At 36.5% G+C, this 17728-nt stretch overlaps 1 protein-coding gene and 3 non-coding genes across 4 annotated transcripts in view; 2 read left to right on the top strand and 2 right to left on the bottom strand.

The window, feature by feature from the left end:
* Nucleotides 1-17728, bottom strand: part of LOC123549421 (lipopolysaccharide-induced tumor necrosis factor-alpha factor homolog) — a 42883-nt gene that overhangs the window by 19878 nt on the left and 5277 nt on the right. The window lies entirely within an intron of this gene.
* Nucleotides 801-871, top strand: Trnad-guc (transfer RNA aspartic acid (anticodon GUC)). Its single transcript has one exon. It is a non-coding gene; the product is annotated as a tRNA-Asp (tRNA).
* Trnae-cuc (transfer RNA glutamic acid (anticodon CUC)) lies at nt 4492-4563 on the bottom strand. The gene has a single exon. It is a non-coding gene; the product is annotated as a tRNA-Glu (tRNA).
* Nucleotides 4673-4744, top strand: Trnad-guc (transfer RNA aspartic acid (anticodon GUC)). The gene has a single exon. It is a non-coding gene; the product is annotated as a tRNA-Asp (tRNA).

Here is a 17728-nt window from a genome sequence, read left to right as displayed (position 1 = left end):
AAATTGATAGAAGGAACTTCTTTCGATTACAACACGGGAAACACATTTCTCTTGTCCGCCCTTACTCAGAGTATTCCAAAGTCGGGTTCGCGCACCCGTGCGTCGCAGCATACCCAACAAACACTCAGTCATCCGTCTGACATGTTGTCTGATAGAATTTGCATACTGTCCAGAAAAGACTTGAATGCAAAAAATATTTCCCACGGGGATCGACCCCGGCCGCCGCGGTGAGAGCGCGGAATCCTAACCACTAGACCACTTGGGAAGTACTGTCTCCCAAATTCATTAATATGCATTTATTGATCAATAATCTCTATGCGGTCACTTTGGGTGACTATAACGTTAGATAAAACTGCAAACAGTTTGTGTATCTCCTCGATAGTATAGTGGTAATATCCCCGCCTTTCACGCGGAACCGGGGGTTTGATTCCCCGTCGGGGGGCTCTCGTTTACACCACCTCTAGGCGACAAAAAGTATATTTTTCATACTTAAAACCTGCCCAAACATTAAATTAGCTTAACTTCTGACGATTTTGCGAATCTAAGTTAGATTTGGTACTGCCCTTCCAAAGTTTCCCGAGAATACCGGTAATAATGATTGTAACTAACCCCTTGGCAGTCAAATACTAGTATTCTAAAGATTGTTTTGATTGACCAGTTCATTTTGCTTCTATCCGCTTTCGCTTATCTTTGAAAAGTACTGTATATTTGGAATAAAACACATTCGAATCTGTCCGAATATAGCATGTTTACCACTGCGATTTTACTGATACGCTTTCACTTGTACACTTTGTAATATCTCCTCGATAGTATAGTGGTAAGTATCCCCGCCTGTCACGCGGAGACCGGGGTTCGATTCCCCGTCGGGGAGCATCCTTTTAAGGGTTTCCCAAAGCATAATATTTTTGACAAGAATCCGAGATTACTTCAAACATCTATATTAAGGTTCTTGTAAGCTGTTTAAGTTACCACCCATCAATTGAAATTCATTATTGCACTTTTATATGCTGTTCTTGTGTCCGCGACGTGTTTCGTACAGAACATCACACTTCTTTTAGATAAATGTATTACTGTATCACTGCAGCGAAAAGTTAGAGTAAAAATGTGCGCATTTCAAATGAATCTGATTTTTCAAACTGGAAGTGACCATAGGACAGATAAAATTATCAATGTTTTCAACAGCCACACGTTTATTGCAGTCTGTTATTCATTTTGCTTTGAAAGCATTGTAAGACAAACAGTTATAACAAACTCCAAGAAAGTGAAATTTCCCTTTGAATTTTCTGTACGGTGTAGACGCGGACTGTAAAGTATATATATAAAAATTACGTTATGAAAGGAAATCTCTATTTGGCCCAACACAGCAACTTCTCTAGAAAGTTTTACGTATTTGGTTTTTGAATAATTTGGTTTGTCTGTTATGAAAAACAATAGCCTTTGAGGATAAATTAATAACCTAAAAAGCAATTTTAATGGAGGATGGTACACTACACCTTGATATACTTATCCTTAACAATGATAATAGAGAATATGTTTTTAACAGGACATAATGCTCAAATTTTTCCCCAGTTTACTTCCCACTATACTTTCTACCCAATGCGACAACACTGCGAATTCAACATGGAAGTGCAAGTCATTTGTAGTCTTATCTCGATGATCAGGGCGCAGTCCGATGCGTTCCGCACAGTAACGCCTCTTTCATGTTTGTGCAATTTGCCAGCATGCGCTTATGGCCAGATGTTGTTACTGAAACGCGACTTTGTATTGGTTTTAAAAACGTGTAGGGAAACCCGTAAGAGTCAAGGAGACATAAATTGATTGGATGAAAAAGTAATTTTACAATCGAAAAATTTGTGTCAAAATCAAGCAATACAAAGTTTTCTCTCCGAAAATTGGAATATTTTACAGGATCTGGCTGAATGCATAACTTTTCAATTGTCACTTTAGAATAGTAGGTCTCAGTGGGCATTTGACCTCTACACGCCATTCATCGAAGGGGGAGAGTTTTTTGAAGAGAAATGGTAAAACATGGATCGGGTTTTTGTGACAGAATCATTTCTTATGGCGGAAGCCTGTGGAAAAATCAATAGCAGCGCCTGACCTTACGAATAACGAAACATTCTCATTTCCTAAAATTGAAAGTAAGGAACTTCTTTCGATTACACCACGGAAACACATTTTTTCTTGTCCGCATTACTCAGAGTATTCCAAAGTCGATGTTTCGCGCACCCTGCGTTCGCAGCATAACCTAACAACCTCAGTCACCTTTGTCTGACATGTGTCTGATAGAATTTGGCATACTGTCCAGAAAAGACTTGAAATTCAAAAATATATTTCCCAAGCGGGGGAAACGAACCCCGGCCGCCGCGGGGAGAGCGCGGAATCCTAACCACTAGACCACTTGGGAAGTACTGTCTCCAACTTCAGATAATATGCATTTATTGATCAATAATCTCTATGCGGTCACTTTTGGCTGACTATAAGTTAAGATAAAACTGCAAACAGTTTGTGTATCTCCTCGATATTTATGTGGTAAGTATCCCCGCCTGTCACGCGGGAGACCGGGGTTCGATTCCCCGTCGGGGAGCTCTCGTTTTACAACCACCTCTAGGCGACAGAAAAGTATATTTTTTCATACTTAAAAACCTGCCCAAACAATACTTAACGCTTAATTTCTGACGATTTGCGAATCTAAGTAAATCGTGTACTGCACTTCCAAAGTTTCCCGAGAATACCGTAATAATGATTGTAACTAACCATTGGGCAGTCAAATACTAGAAATTCTAAAGATTGTTTTGATTGACCAGTTCATTTTTGCTTCTATCCGCTTTCGCTTATCTTTGAAAGTACTGTATATTTGGAATAAAACACATTCGACATCTGTCCGAATAATAGCATGTTTACCACTGCGATTTTAATGATAACGCTTTTACTGTACACTTGAAATATCTTCCTCGATAGTATAGTGGTAAGTATCCCCGCCTGTCACGCGGGAGACCGGGTTCGATTCCCCGTCGGGTGAGCATTCCTTTTAAGGTTCCAAAGCATAATATTTTGACAAGAATCCGAGTTACTTCAAACATCTATATTAAGGTTCTTGTAAGCTGTTTAAGTTACCCCCAATCAATTGAAATTCATTATTGCACTTATTATATGCTGTTCTTGTGTCCGGGGACGTGTTTCGTACAGAACATCACACTTCTTTACAGATAAATGTATTACTGTAGTCACTGCAGCGAAATGTTAGAGTAGAGAATGTGCGCATTTCAAATGAATCTGAATTTAAATCAAACTGGAAGTGACCATAGGACAGATAAAATTATTTCAATGTTTTCAACAGCCAACCGTTTATTGCAGTCTGTTTTTCATTTGCTTTAAAAGCATTGTAAGACAAAACATTTATAACAAACTCCAAAAAAGTGAAACCGTTTGAATTTCTGTACGGTGTAGATCGCGGACTGTAAAGTATATATATAAAAAATTACGTTTATGAAAGGAAATATCTTTTTGGGCCCCAAACACAGCAACTTCTCTAGAAAGTTTTACGTAGTTTTCTGAATAATTTGGTTTGTCTTATGAAGAACAATAGCCTTTGGGGATAAATTAATAACCTAAATGCAATTTGAATGGAGGATGGTAACACTACACCTTGATATTGATCCTTAACAAATGATAATAGAGAATATGTTTCAACAGGACATAATGCTCAAATTTTCCCCAGTTTACTTCCCACTATACTTTCTCCCAAATGCGACAAACACTGCGAATATTCAACATGGAAGTGCAAGTCATTTGAAAGTCTTATCTGGGTGATCAGGGTCGCAGTCCGAATGCGTTCCGCACAGTAAACGCCTGCTTTATGTTTGTGCAATTTGCCAGCATGCGCTTATGGCCAGATGTTGTTACTGAAACGCGACTTTGTATTGGTTTTGAAAAACGTGTAGGGAAACCCTTTAAGAGTCAATGAGACATAATTTTGTTTGGGATGAAATGTAATGTTTACAATCGAAAAATTTGTGTCAAAATCAAGCAATACAATGTTTCTCTCCGAAAATTGAATATTTTACAGGAGTCTGGCTGAATGCATAACTTTCAATTGTCACTTTAGAATAGGTAGGTCTCAGTGGGCTTTTGACTCTACACGCCATTCATCGAAGGGTGGTAAGAGTGTTTGAAGAGAAATGGTAAAACATGGATCGGGTATGTGACAGAATCATTTCTTATGGCGGAAGCCTGTGGAAAAATCAATAGCAGCGCCTGACCTTACGAATAACGAAACATTCTCATTTCCTAAAATTGAAAGTAAGGAACTTCTTTCGATTACACCACGGAAACACATTTCTCTTGTCCGCATTACTCAGAGTATTCCAAAGTCGATGTTTCGCGCACCGTGCGTCGCAGCATACCTAACAACACTCAGTCACTCGTCTGACATGTTGTCTGATAGAATTTGCATACTGTCCAGAAAAGACTTGAATGCAAAAAATATATTTCCCAAGCGGGGAATCGAACCCCGGCCGCCGCGGTGAGAGCGCGGAATCCTAACCACTAGACCACTTGGGAAGTACTGTCTCCAACTTCATGATAATATGCATTTATTGATCAATAATCTCTATGCGGTCACGTTGGCTGACTATAACGTTAAGATAAAACTGCAAACAGTTTGTGTATCTCCTCGATAGTATAGTGGTAAGTATCCCCGCCTGTCACGCGGGAGACCGGGGTTCGATTCCCCGTCGGGGAGCTCTCGTTTTACACCACCTCTAGGCGACAGAAAAGTATATTTTTCATACTTAAAACCTGCCCAAACAATACTTAACGCTTAACTTCTGACGATTTGCGAATCTAAGTTAGATCGTGTACTGCACTTCCAAAGTTTCCCGAGAATACCGTAATAATGATTGTAACTAACCATTGGGCAGTCAAATACTAGTATTCTAAAGATTGTTTTGATTGACACATTCATTTTTGCTTCTATCCGCTTTCGCTTATCTTGAAAAGTACTGTATATTTGGAATAAAACACATTCGACATCTGTCGAATAATAGCATGTTTACCACTGCGATTTTATGATACGCTTTCCTTGTACACTTGATAATATCTTCTCGATAGTATAGTGGTAAGTATCCCCGCTGTCACGCGGGAGACGGGTTCGATTCCCGTCGGGAGCATTCCTTTTAAGGTTCCAAAGCATAATATTTTTGACAAGAATCCGAGATACTTCAAAATCTATATTAAGGTTCTGTAAGCTGTTTAAGTTACCCCCATCAATTGAAATTCATTATTGCACTTATTATACTTCCTTTACAACTGCTTTTCATAAAATGAACAAATATAAAAAAAAAACGTGCTGTTCTGTTCTTGTGTCTGCGACGTGTTTCGTACAGAGCATCACACTTCTTTTACAGATATGTGTATTACTGTGTATAATAAAACTTCCCACGTAGTCGCTGCAGCGAAAGTGTTAGAGTAGAGAATGTGCGCATTTCAAATGAATCTGAATTTATCAAACTGGAAGTGACCACAGGACAGATAAAATTACTCAATGTTTTCAAACAGCATAAACGTTTATCGCAGTCTATTATTCATTTTACTTTGAAAGCATTGGAAGACAAACAGTTATAACAAACTCCAAGAAAGTGAAATCCGTAGGTCGCGGACAGTAAAGTATACATATATGTGCTATGAAAGGAAATATCTATTTGGCCAAACACAGCAATTTCTCTAGAAAGTTTTACGTAGTTGTTCTGAATGATTTGGTTTGTCTGTTATGAAGAAAATATTTCCCTCTCAGATTTGAAGGATGTTGCTTTGACCAGCTGTAACTAAGCGTTCTTAAATATCTGGTTTAAAATAGCTTGTAGAAAACAGAAGCCACTAACCTGAAATTAATGTTGATAATTTACCTGTGAGATTTGTCGACCAGAACAGACATAATATTATCGTGTTTTTTTAAAATATATATCAACAATAAACCTGTTAAAATCAATAACATTTTAAGGTGTTTGAAGTTTATTTAGGTTTTTATGAAAACTGTGAACAGATTAAATGAACACTTATTTAATCACATGGACATGCTACAAAGTAAAAATGTCAGTTCGTTTTTCTCTCCGAATTTTTGATTTGGACATGTAATGGTGCTCGGCAGCTTCCGTACTTGAACTCTGTATCCTGCTCAGGTCTTCTTCAACTGCTAATGTTGAATATATAAGAAAATTGTTTTGTTTTTTCAAAATAAAGAAGAAAAGATTGTATAGTCGGTAGCCAGACTAGGGTCCGTTACATTATCTTATCTGGTTGATATACCTTGTAGTCGAACTGAGACCACTGATTTCATAGACCGCCATCTAACCACTCTATCACATTATCTCCAGGTCATAGACCGCCATCTAACCACTCTATCACATCGTCTACCGGTGATGGAGAACCCAGTCTTAAGGACAAGCACACTTGAATATAACCAGCTTTCGAAAGGAAGAACGTTATGCCGTGTGGTAGAGTTCTACTGTTGAGCTATATGTCGACTTGAAGCATAAATATGGGAAATATTATAACCAATCAAAGAGCATTCCTAACTTCAAGAATAGAACAGTCTGGCGCACGTGTCTTCACATTGCAAGACCAGTGCTTGTTACTACTGACTTTCATTGGGGTTTAATTTCAAAAATATTTCACCACTAACACGAGATGAAAGCGAGGCACAGGAATCAAATGGACATAAACCTAGCATGGAAAGCTGTAAAATATTATGTTAGATAGCAATAAAAATCTTGTTCTTTCTATTTATATGTTTGACCATTAAGAATAAAACTTGACAGAACATTATACGATCTGAGGAAAACTATTCCAGACAGTATTTATGTAGCCAGAAAACCGCTTTGAATATTTCGAAACGTATTCACTTTGTTAATTCTAAATGGTATGATAAAATTAAAGTAACTAAAATATAAGAGGTTACAGCTATTGAATGATAGTCATGGCCATGTAAAATGTCGCACATGTACTAGTTAATTCTAGTATGTACGAGACGCCAATGTGCCTGCTTTATACTTCTGGTCAAAGTCAAATTGATATGCAGATGCCCCTGGTCCTCTAACTAAAGTTACTAATACTAACCGCTCAGATGCCCCTGGTCCTCCAACTAAAGTTACTAATACTAACCGATCAGATGCCCCTGGTCCTCCAACTAAAGTTACTAATACTAACCGATCAGATGCCCCTGGTCCTCCAACTAATGTTACTAATACTAACCGATCAGATGAGAGGCCCGTATACGTGTACCTTACACATATAGTACAAAGAACCATAAGCGCTTCTGGAAATGGCACAACTTCTTTATCTCACATGCGTGATGTATCTCGCATTATCGCTAACATACTTCTGGAAAAGTGTACCTCGCACTTTCGCTAAAATTCTCCTGGAAGAGTGTGTCTTGCACTATCGTTCATTTTCTTCTTGAGGAGTGTATCTCGCGCTATTGCTAACATTCTTCTGTGGGGAGTGTATATCGCACTATTGCTAACATTCTTCTGTGTGAAGTGTATCTCGCACTATCGTTAACATTCTTCTGTTGGGAGTGTATCTCGCACTATCGCTAATATTCTTCTGTGTGAAGTGTATCTCGCACTATCGCTAATATTCTTCTAGGGGGAGTGTATATTGCACTATCGCTAACATTCTTCTGTGGGGAGTGTATCTCGCACTATCGCTAACAGTCTTCCGTGGGGACTGTATCTCGCACTATTACTAACATTCTTCTGTGGGGAGTGTATCTCGAACTATCCCTAACATTTCTTTTGAGCAGTGTATCACGCATTATCGCTCTTATTCCTCAGGAAGAGTATCTCGCACTATTACTAATATTCTTCTGGAAAAGTGTATCTCGAACTAACGCTAACATTCTTTTTGGGAAGTGTATCTCGAACTATCGCTAACATTCTTCTGGAGGTGTGTATCTCGCACTATCGCTAACATTCTTCTTGAGGTGTGTATCTCGCACTATCGCTAACATTCTTCTTGAGGAGTGTGTCTCGCACTATCGCTAACATTCTTCTTGAGGAGTGTGCCTCGAACTGTCGCTAACATTCTTCTGGAGGAGTGTATCTCGCACTATCGCTAACATTCTTCTTGAGGAGTGTGCCTCGCACTATCGCTAACATTCTTCTTGGGGAGTGTGCCTCGCACTGTCGCTAACATTCTTCCGGAGAAATGTATCTCAAACTATCGCTAATATTCTTCTTGAGGAGTGTATCCCGCGCTATCGCTAACATTCTTGTTGAGGAGTGTATCTCGCACTATCGCTCACATTCTTCTGGAGGAGTGTATCTTGCACTATCGCTAACATTCTTCTGAATGAGTTTATCTCACACTACCGCTAAAACTTCTTGGGAGTGTATCTTGCACTTTTGATAACATACTTCTGGATGAGTGAATCTCACACTATCGCTAAAACTTCTTGGGAGTGTATCTCGCACTATTGCTAACAACATACTTCTGGATGAGTGAATCTCACACTATCACTAACATTTTTTTGGAGGAGAGTATCTCGCACTTACGCTAACATTCTTTTAGAGGAGTGTATCTTGCACTTTCGCTAACATTCATCTGGGGTGTGTATCTTGCACCATCGCTAACATTCTTCTAGGGAGTGTATCTTGCACTTTTGCTAACATTCTTATTGTGAGTGTATCTTGCACCACCGCTAACATACTTCTGGATGAGAGTATCTAGCATTACCGCTACATTCTTTTGAGGGAGTCGCCCATGTGGGTAACCCCCACCCCCGCCCCTAAACACATATGTTATAAATTTGTGTATGTTTTTTTTTAATTCGGACAGAATCCTCTTGTTGTTTTTTTTTCTATTTCTGTAATATTTTTCATAAAAGAAAGCGCCTTCCTATAGAAAACTTATCGTCGGAGATCGAAATGATACTGTCGACCAGTGATAAATGGGAGAAGGATTTTTCCAGAAAGTTTTGCTGCATAGATCAGTCCGATTTTCGCATTTGGCGTATAAATTTGCATGATAAGATTAATGGTTTAGAAATTAAGATTTACGGTGTGTTTTATTACTTACACGATTTCATCTGTGTTGTTGTGCCGATGAAAATTACAGGAACGCGATGGTGCTTGGAGTAAATGTGTGTAAATATTGCTGTTCCTGGCAACGGTAACAAGCATCAATCATATTGTTGGTACCACACATGGGGTTCTACATAGCCAAACTTGAGTGTTTCATTCTGTACACTTAGAGAACTGGTCTCATGTACCCAATTTGAAATATATTCAGTCATGGTTTCAAAAGTGACTAATTTATATTTAAACAATTCATATCGTCTCAGTGCCGAAATATGCGGCCATTTGCAAATGGAGCCGTTGACCGCAAATGTGTTTTGCATTTCGGCGGCACAGAAAGTTTCTTTTATAATATCACAATCAATAAAGGCTTGCATCCACAGAACAAACGTCCGAGTGACAGAAATGCCATGTTCTGTTACATCGGATACTATCGGCTATCTAGGTTGTACATCTAATGACCGTGAATATGCCTTATGTCTGACACAGCGTATAAATTCTTCAAGGTATGCTGTTCTTCATACGAAATCCCTGTAGACATATGTAGACATTAATTATGGTATCAACTCGTTTGATGTAAACAAGATCTGATTGTATCAAATACAAGATTGTTGATAGACATATGGTATTGTTCCGCACCACAGGAGTTGTGAGGTCGATCACAAATTCCACCATTCCATTTAAATAACCAATAAAATATTTCGAGATCGTATAGTAGCGAAAAAATGTTACTCTTAGAAAAACGGTTAAGGAATGAATATAATATAAAATAAAGCACTGCCTCAATCGGGAATCGATCCGACTTCAACTCATCCAATAAGATTTGAAAAGAACTGTCTAGACAGCATCGTTTCCGTATCATTATAAAGGTATATTCTGGAATAAAAAGAACACTACCCATATTTGTACTGAAATGCAAGACGTTGCGGTTCGGACAAGTTATGTGGACGCTTATCAGGCACAAGGAAAAAGCGTATTCTTTCAAAAAATCTAAAGTCAGACGCTCTGTGCACGTGCCGGAAGGACGCATTTTTAATACGATAGTATATATCTCATTCGGTATATCGCATGTTACCGCAGAGGGACCGATCCCCTAATATATGAGCTTTTTGTAGATATGACCTTGGCATACATAGTGTCGTTATAACGGCTCTTTTGCTTAATACCATGTACGATGTGACCTTTTTCTACATGCCTCTATCAGTAAACAAAGCCCATGTCTTTTATCACTCTAAATTGTCCAATTAGTTTATATACATGTTGTAATTAATTCAGATTTATTTAATCATTTGTATCCATATACCCCACAAGATACTTGTTATAAAAGCTTCATTACATTCAAAATAATCTTCTTTACTTTTGTAGAGCAGATTTATTTACGTTTATACTTAATTGGATTTTATTATTTTTAATTCTTATGCAAAATGCGTTCACACAGAATATAAGCTGGTGCCATTTCTGGACCAAAGAATACTGTGCTCACTTTAAAGTAACATTGTGAAACTTTTTTCTTGGAACAAATGCCAAGAATACAAATTTTTGATATATCACTACTGGTCTGGTTGGTTGGTGTCTTACTAACTTTGCTAACTTATTCTCTTCACATATCTAAATTGTACACGTAACTGCTCGTTTTGTTAATGACTTGATATATTTAAGGTGAAATAGCACTTTGCAATTTTTTTTCAACCCACATATGATTTTGATCGTGACCGTGAGCAGGGCATACGTGCAATATTAACTGAGAAGGTCGGGAAAAGTGCTAGAGTAACTAACAGGCCAAAAATAATAAACTCATTGTCATCATAATATTATTTTGACCAGTTATGAAATGAAAATGCACATTAGCAAGTGCAATTTTGCACACGTTTCAGCACTGCAGTAAGTTCACGCATACAAGTAGCATTTCATTTCTAAATTTCATATTTATTTAAACGTCCGAGCTGTCCAAATGCAGAATATGATAGTTTGTAAAATTTCATTGTACACGCTAACAATGGACTTGTATAACACAAATCTGATAAGTTATACTTGTAGCTATGAGTAGCGAACAAAAAGATGGAATTTATTTGTAAAATGTAAGCAAGTATTTTTAACATACATAGAAGTTTATTATTGCGCGTATGTGTATCAGTACTGGATGTCGCATCACACAACGCAAATGCAATAATATGAGCCATGCCACGGGAAAACCAACATAGTGGGTTTGCGACCAGCATGGATCCAGACCAGCCTGCGCATCCGCGCAGTCTGGTCAGGATCCATGCTGTTCGCTAACAGTTTCTCCAATTCCAATAGGCTTTAAAAGCGAACAGCATGGAGCCTGACCAGACTGCGCGGATGCGCAGGCTGGTCTGGATCCATGCTGGTCGCAAACCCACTATGTTGGTTTTCCCATGGCACGGCTCATATCCTTTTGCCAGTTGCTATGAAAATAAGTTCAGCAGATACATTTTGTGTTCTTTTCATTTTATAAATAGCAGTAGACATTGCTAAATTGTTCTAAAAACAACAGTTGTTTTATGGAAGACATTTTTTCATATTTATTCATTTGTTAATTCCACTTACATAACGATTATTTCAGTAAAGATGTTCTGTTTCTATAGAAAATTATTTAGAGATAGATACTTTGGTATTTCTGTCATATGCAAATAACAAACCAACAGCGAATAACCTATTGTGCATGTTTATCCATATTATTCCATTGACGCAACGTTTAATTGAATAGATTTGATGCGTTATATATTTTAACGTCACTTTTTAATGACGGGTACATTAACAAACCATTAATTATAAAAAATACTGGGTGGTAAAAGGTTTTGATTTTTTTTGATATTCTGTTAAACATAAGTTTATCTTCAAATTATAAAAAAATAGCAAAAAAATTTCGAGCCGTTTCTCCGTTATTAAGACCAAAGAAGTATAAAATATTTATAGCTCTTTGTTAAGACGAATGCGTAATTGTTTTAAAAAAATGAAAATTTGAAAATGTCGTTTTTCTTCATTTTTTCCATCTTTTTTAAATTAAAAGTGATAAAACTATCTAGCATTGTAGACCTTTACAAACCGCACATGAAGATGTAAGTTTCATTGCTGTAAGTTAAAAAACAAACAAATGAGAGAAAATAAACCGATTTTTATCGCCTTTTAAAGTAGCGCCAAAACAGACGTGCATGGTAATGTTTGCGACGTCACAACTAAAAAGTTTCACTTATAACCAAGAAAACAGTTACACATTCATGCCAGGGGCAATTTCTACTTTAATATGATATCAAAATCATATGCGGGTTGAAAAAAAATTACAAAGACTTTGTAATTTTTTTTCAAGTGTTCCAGCTAGCTATTTACAGCAGGGCGCATCGCCCGTTCCGAAATTCGTTCCGCCCTGTTGCCCCGCCAGGCACCCTGCCCGTTTTACAACCATTCATTTCTTTTTTTAGCCAAACTTCCCTTTTTTGCCTCAGTGATTATAATACACTGTTTTATTGCCCCCTTTTTATCGAGTGATACACGCCAGGGGGCATTGACATAATTAGCAAACAATTAAACAATTACCTGCTGTAATCGTGCCCGAGGCAGACCATGATATTTTAGACTGCTCCACTAGCATTAAAATCATTGAACCTTCGTGTTAAAACAGTTTGCAAATCAGTCTGAAATCATTATCATTTCGCGCCACCTGTCAAAGTGTACTTTCGTTTTCGGTAATATAGTCGTAAATACCCCTTTATACACAACTGAAACTTAAGTCCAGACAACAGACATTTATATGTAATTAATAAAAATCGATCACAATCAAGTTTAAATAGGAAAATATTTTGATTTTATCGTTTTACAAGTTTTTGAAATCGAAAGTAAGTTGTCGTCTGCTTTGTGAAATTGCCGTTTTTTCATGAAGATTTCTTTGAAATTAGTTTACTAAGATGTAATGACAGGGTACACTTTAATGTCAGATACTGTGAAATGCTGTTAAACTGTCTATGCATCATAATATTTTTTCAAAAATATTGTTTAAACTGGACATTCGACGACTTTTAGAAAAAAGTGTAACCATATCCGGATATAAAATTGTGGATACCCGGAATATGTCTATTACAAGAGCTAAACTTGCTTTTAGACTGTTGTAAGTTAAAAACTTTGCCTGATTTCATTTATTTAAGTGGAAGTTTAAACTTTATTTGCTGTATATAATATGTTTCAGGTATAAATTTATAAATATCAAGTAGCCTACAAGGAGAAGATGTGTACTGAAATTGTAACAAGTAAAATAGGCCTAAACACATAGATATTGTTATTCAGTATGTAATTACAAAGAAATGTTACAAGTTGAAAATCAATGCCAAGTAAAATACAAACAGCAGAATTTTTAGTTAATAAATAGGTGCATTAGAGATGACAGACATAGCCTATTAAATGACCATACCTAAAGTGTGCCAAAAAACATGCCTAAATTATGCCAGATTCCATGCCTAAAGTATGTTAAAATGCACTGTATGCATGGACCAGTTATATTTTTTTCCGGGGGAACACGGTCCAGGACCGACCACCACCCCAGAAGTGCCCTTTTCAGTGCCAGCACCCTGCCCTTTTTTAATCCTAGCTGGAGCACTGTTTAAGTGCTATTCCACCTTAAGTTCGATTTTTTTGTTGGATTCAACGTCATGCTTAAACAATTTAGGACATATGGCCACTTTCCAACTTCCCTTGCTGGATGAAGACCTTAGGTCCCTCTCCAAGCATTATTTTAGGCACGGAGGGCATCTTGATAGAACCACAAACGTTCTGCATGCGAGATGGACGGCTTCCTCATGTGAAAGAGTTCTACACACTGAACGAGGTTTCGAGCCCAAAGCGGTACGGGGACGTAAGTTCGTGGTTTTATTAACAGTATTGACAAGAATAAACATAAGAGTGTCACACTCGCAATAAGGCATGTACTGTATGCGTTTCGATTCTTTCAAGAATAAAAAAAAACATTACTGTATGTTGATAAGGATTATATTTTCTCCTGGACATTATAAAGCGAGAGGAAATAAATACCTTATTATATGTTGTCAATCAAAGACACATTTTACATCATTCTGTAAATCTACCTTAGCGGCCATGTTTGAACAAGCTATCCTTGTAAACCAATATGTAACCCCCATGTTTAAGTTGTCAACAGGAATAAAGTACAGGTGTCACCGGGGTGAAAATCTTGCACCAACACCGGTAATACAATATCCGGCAAATAAGACAACAAACTTTCTCCCTCACGCCATCTGACGGCTGATGATTGATTAAACCGGCAAGACAGATCAGCCGTCTCAGTCGCTTTAAGCCTTATAATATTGTGGCAGCGATAATGAATGTCAAAGAAACACGATTAAAGCCTCAAATTGTGAAAAAGAGATTTCAAGACAGAGTTTGGATGACAGTTAATGATAAAGAAAGCGAAACTATAATTGAATTGGAAGAAATAAGCTAATTTGTGTGAAAATACAGTTAACTATATTCTCAGAGAATGTTTTGTTGATAAAGTCTCGATGCATTTGTTTTTGCGCCTGTGATTTATCAAAATATGTTGTTTGAATTATGCACTGATCACTGGATCGAGTTCTTTTGAAATGTTTTGTTTATATTGACATTCAATCTGTCTTTCTTTACATAAAAATAAATAAATAAATAAATAAATAAATAAAATGCTGATATGTGTGGTATTAAATCGTAAATGTGCATTACATTGTCTATGGTTTAAGTATTTGAATTTTGTAAAACAAATTCTATCTTTGAATGTATGACATTGTATAGAATTATATAAAGTACAAATACATTTATATATTTTCAGTTGTCATTCTCATTTTCTTAACTAATATAATATGTCGCTTAAATACCAGAATGCCAGCCTTTTCTCACAACTAAGTTCATTTTACTGTATGTTCTCATTCTATAATTTGTTTCTCCTCTAACAAATGTTATATTTCCTTGAATATCTTATATAGATCTAGCAGGATGTTACATGAAATGTTACAACTCCTTTATTGGACTGTTAACGGCTGAATGAACTTGTAACCGACTTCAGACGGCTCTCATACAAAACCCTTTACCATGTTAACATACATTTTTCTGCGGCTTAATTTGTTTGCACACGTGTAATACTTGGACGTCTCGCTGGATCTTGTTCAAGGGGCTTAACTCTTCACTCGATGACCGCAAAGAGGTATCCAAATGTGCATTACAATAGCAGCGCAAATAAAGTTAATGTAAATTTTATGATCAAAAGGCGGGAGAAAATGGGGGTTATGACCTGATCTTTTGAAAGAGAATATTATAGGAATGTTACCTTAATAAAAGATAATCGCTCCCGAAAGTATCAAAGGTAATATTTCATATGCATTTTATGTGCGCCCGTAACGGGAAAAGACAACGTGATTGCGGGTGAGACAACTGAGAACTTAAAACATGCATTTTCTATGTTCTACAATTTTATTTTATTATTACGAGGATATTTCTTTGTTTATTACTACAATACATAAAAAGAACAGAGATTTTATCACCTACACATTATATGTAAAAATATTCCGCGGTCTATACTAAAATGTTACAGAAAATTCTTGGAAATGCTTAAATTCTAATTACGTGTTATGTCCTACCTACACGGTAAAATGCCATTACATGTATAATAAACTGATGCGGCGGCTTATGACTTGGATTATGCTGAGATCCAGCCTAACTGCATGTGCAATCCGTTTCCCCAAATTAGAATCTAAGAATGCCCACAAGTTTGTCCTCTAAATAAGATAAAAATGTGATATTTATTTTAACGTTGACAAAACAAATACGAGATATTTTATTTACTTAAGGAAAATTTATAACACTTGAACATTAATTTAGGTCGTGTCGGTTTATTATTCCTGGTCGAGATGACTTCTTCTAGGTGAACGAGTGGGCAGAGACTTAAAAAGTTTTTTTGTTTTTGGGGTTGGCGAACTCCACAAAATCGCAGTTCTGAAACAGTTATTTTTTCGGGACAAAAGCAGAAGATGAATTTAAGAGGTCGGTAGTTAGTTCAACGGCAAAATACAATATAAAGCAGAATAATAAGATTCGGCATAAATGCACATTTTTTACCACAGAAAACGTCAGAAGTTATTCACCTTCCATTTTTAATTTGTATTTGGAAATTGAGGATAATTTAGTGCTAGATTATTGGACAGCTCATAACAGCAGTTTTATACGGCATATCTGAAACTTATTAGAAATGAAATGCGGGGCACAATGAAATCGACTCACCGGATAGTCCAACCGCCCTAAATGTTATGAACAAAAATATCCAGCGTACATATAGTTACAGGTATTTGACAGATTCGAACTGACTTTTAATCAAATGGATTTAAGATCAACCTGATGGCAAACCTAACATTTTCATTATGTAATAATTAGTCAAATTTATATAACTGTTACAGTAAGGTTAACATTGATTTATCAACTGATTTAAGGCCTTTTTATAGAGTAAAAGTTGACTATCGGAAGTTACTGAAGAAAAATAATAAATATTGCCTTAAAAAAGTCAGAAGACTTTATCGTCGTAGTCTTATAGTCCTTTATCAACTGGCAATTGTTTTAAAACAGAAATTTAAAACACACACACACACACACACACACACACACAAACACACACAGGCGGGTGTAGATATAACTACTTCATTTTTTAAAATTCTCATAGGCAAACGAAGAACTAGGTTCATGGTTTCTCAACATTTTTTTAATATCTGAAGGATATATTTTTGTCCTTATAAATATCAAACGCTTGTGACAGACTTCACAATATCTAATCCTATTTTAATAGAAAACTCACAGACACCATGTTTTTTATTCTCAGATTATTTTCTGTAAAGCCCCTACTGACCCTTGGTCATCGAGCGGTCCTAAAAATGTTTGATGTAAGATCAGCGCCTGCAGGAAATCGAGGATTTGGGCCCCTAATTTAGATATTGGCCCATTGTGGTTACATTATAATGTCACTGTGGACCCATGATTAATATCTCCAAAAGGGGATTATTACCCTGGCGGGGTCAAGATTCTCCCAATTGGTCAGCTGCGCCGGCAAATTGAATTTCATTGAACTGAATGTTACAAGATGTTTCCTTTAGAAAATGTTGATTTGAGCAGAATTTAAATAACCAAACATCAAATGTATTCATGAGCAGTGTGTAAATAAAGAGAAGACTTACAAAAATGTGATTTTGATTTTGTAATTGCAAATTAATAGCCTTTTATATTGTAGAAAAACTGACATATGACTGTTTTCAATAAAAACGTTGATGCTGTTAATTGGAATTTAGCAAACGTTTGAAACCTAAAATATTGCAAAGGTGCAAAGGTTTTCACAAATCGGTCAGAGGTTTTGAAATTCAAAATGAAATGCGCTGTTATGTGGAAAGCTCTAATTGAAAAGAAGATCAGAGCTTGAAATTACTGTTTCTGATATTAAAAATGTCAGACTTTTTCAAATTCAAATGTTTCTTTTCCTATATTATATGTAAGAGTCGCCACTTGCGTCATTAAAATTTCTCAACAATTCATTGATGTTATGTTGTTGTTGTTGTTGTTGTTACTATATGTGTATGTTTTCATACATTATTTTGCACTAACTGTAGATATTTTAGCAA

Source organism: Mercenaria mercenaria, chromosome 6 (genome assembly GCF_021730395.1).
Source record: "Mercenaria mercenaria strain notata chromosome 6, MADL_Memer_1, whole genome shotgun sequence".
Classification (NCBI taxonomy): Eukaryota; Metazoa; Mollusca; class Bivalvia; order Venerida; family Veneridae; genus Mercenaria; species Mercenaria mercenaria.
This window is presented reverse-complemented; position numbering and strand designations above follow the sequence as displayed.